This window comes from Rhinopithecus bieti, unplaced genomic scaffold (assembly GCF_001698545.2).
Source record: "Rhinopithecus bieti isolate Rb0 unplaced genomic scaffold, ASM169854v2 scaffold_13351, whole genome shotgun sequence".
Taxonomy (NCBI): domain Eukaryota; kingdom Metazoa; phylum Chordata; class Mammalia; order Primates; family Cercopithecidae; genus Rhinopithecus; species Rhinopithecus bieti.
In genome coordinates, this window is record NW_016807514.1 from 3,844,231 (window position 1) to 3,846,491 (window position 2,261).

General features: G+C 60.5%; 1 protein-coding gene across 2 annotated transcripts in view; it reads left to right on the forward strand.

The window, feature by feature from the left end:
- The first annotated feature begins 811 nt into the window (after nt 1-811).
- The window catches only part of NADK (NAD kinase), a 30,811-nt gene continuing 29,361 nt past the window's right edge, over nt 812-2,261 (forward strand). The window contains exon 1 of one of the 2 annotated variants that reach the window (XM_017882493.1): nt 812-1,049. The gene's annotated coding sequence lies outside the window, so the exon portion shown is untranslated. Of the gene's footprint in view, nt 1,050-2,086; nt 2,199-2,261 lie in introns of those variants that run through there. The other variant, XM_017882494.1, reaches the window with a different exon arrangement.

The window sequence follows — 2,261 nt, forward strand, 5'->3', positions numbered from 1 at the left end:
GAGCAATGGCAGCTCTGGGGCTGAGGAAGGTCAGGGCAGGGGATGCCACCCACTGCTGCCCCATCCCCGGGGCCTGATCAGGCAGGAGGGGGCCTTTCCTGACCCTGAATCCCTTGGAGGCAGACCCTCCTCCTGAGCACCATCTGGTATGGACCCTCTACTCCTGCCCCAGCCCCCATGACAGCCTTGGACCCTTCTGTTCCTGCTGCTGGGACATCCCTTCCCTTTGATCTCAGCCCAAGCAAAACTGCCTCTAGCACCATTCTGGGTTTCCTAAGCAGCCCTTCCCAGCTTTGGCCTTAGTTATTGCCGGTCAGGCCTGGGGGCAGGTGTGGGTGTGAGGTCTTGGCCCCTGAATCTTCAGGGTCATATCTGGGGCCTGCCCTGAGAAATTACACAACCTGTCAGCTGAAGGAAACCACAGGCCTGGTTTTGTTTTCTCATCTCTGAAATGGGGAAGCTCTCCTGCAGGCAGTGCCTAGGCCCAGGGTAGACAAAGGGTTTCCATGCCACAGACGGGGCAGCTGCTGGAGCTCCTACACAGTGGGACACGTGAACGGCGCCTGCTGTGTGACCTGGGGCCCACGACAGTCACTGGATGCCTCTGCAGAAACGGTGACTGCCTCTACTCTAGAAGATTCTACTGAGGCTTGGCTCAGTGCCTGGCTTGTGTGTGTGCCATCTAGATCAAGCATTATTATGCTAATGATCATATCCAAAAACTCAGCTCAAGCATTACTATGTTAATGATCTTATCCGCCCCTCTCTCCCCCCTAAAGAAAAAGAACTGGGCAGCTCAAGGCCGCTTCTGTGGGTGTGGCTGGTGGTCACTTCAAAACAGTTGGGTTTGCAAAATAACCCGAGGAGAAGTTACAGAGCTTAAGAAATCCCCCAAGTTCCCATGATCCTTGCTTCCCTTTCCAGTCGCCCTTGGTGCCCTGTACTGCACTGTGGTACTGGACAGAAGAACTGTGTTTTCCAGGAAGACTCGGCCAGGCCGTGTTTCGGGTCTCTGGATTCAGATCCCAGGAGTCCTGACCAGAGAGCAGGTATGCGGGTGTGGGGAAGGGCTGCAGAGGACTCAGGTCCACACGGACCCTGGGTCAGGTGATCCGCATAGTAATATAAACAGGGACTGACCCTCAGAAAACAATGGCTGGGCCAGGTGCAGTGGCTTAGGCCCATAATCCTAGTACTTTGGGAGGCGGAGGCAGGCGAAGTTTGAGACCCAGCCTGGGCAAAATGGCAAAACCTCCCATCTACAAAAAAAAAAAAAAAAAAGGCCAAGTGTGGCGGGACCTACCTGTAGTCCCAACTACTAGGGAAGCTGAGGTGGGAGGATCGCTTGCACCTGGGAGGTCAAGGCTGCAGTGAGCCGTGAGCGCCACTGGACTCCGGCCTGGGGGACGGAATGAGACCCTATCTCAGAAAAACAAAACAATGTCTGGCACTTGGGGGGCCAGCAGGTTAGAGCAGCTGGTCGTGTATTGCCAGTTTACCTGACAGTGACTCGAGAGCTGAGAACTGGGCACACGGCACATTGTTGGGATATCTGAGGCCTGAAGGCGCTGATGAGCAGCCACCAGGTCAGCAAGTGCGGGCTGGGTGGGGCCCGCAGTTCCAACAAACACTACAAAGTCCAATCCTGTGGCTTCGGCCGCCTCCCCCAACTCCCCGGGTCCTCCAGCCTGTGGGGTGCGAAAACCACCACTTCCCGGTCCCCCTCGAGGATCCCCGGGCCACCAGGGCCTCCCTCCACGGCCAACCCTGGGATCCCAGGCGTAGACCCGAGGCCGTTGGTGGGCGTGCAAGGCGCACCTGGCCGCTAGAGGTGGGCGTGAGGCCAAGCGCGATTCCCCCAGGCGCAGGGCCGCCCTTCCTGCCTCGACGGACAGCCCCGAGGGAGCGCAGCGCCGCCGCAGCTGCTCCAAGATTCGGTTCCCGAATCCGGCTCGGTCCCCAAATCCGGCTCGGTCCACACCGTGTCACAGCCCGGTCATTAGGGAATCAGCGGCGGGCGGGGCCGGCTCTCGCGGGGCACCTGCGCTCCCCTGAGCCGGCCCACGTGGTCCGGGAAGTCCCGCCCGCGGTGGCGGTGAGGGGGGCGGGACGCCGGCCAAGGGCTGGGGTCAGAAGGTCGGGGGAGCCTAGGCGTAGACGTGGCGGGCGAACCGGGAGGCGCCCTCCGGACGCGGCAGGTGAGTGGGGACGGGAGCCGGGGGACGCCCCCCTCGGGGCGGCGACCCCTGCCAACCCGAGTC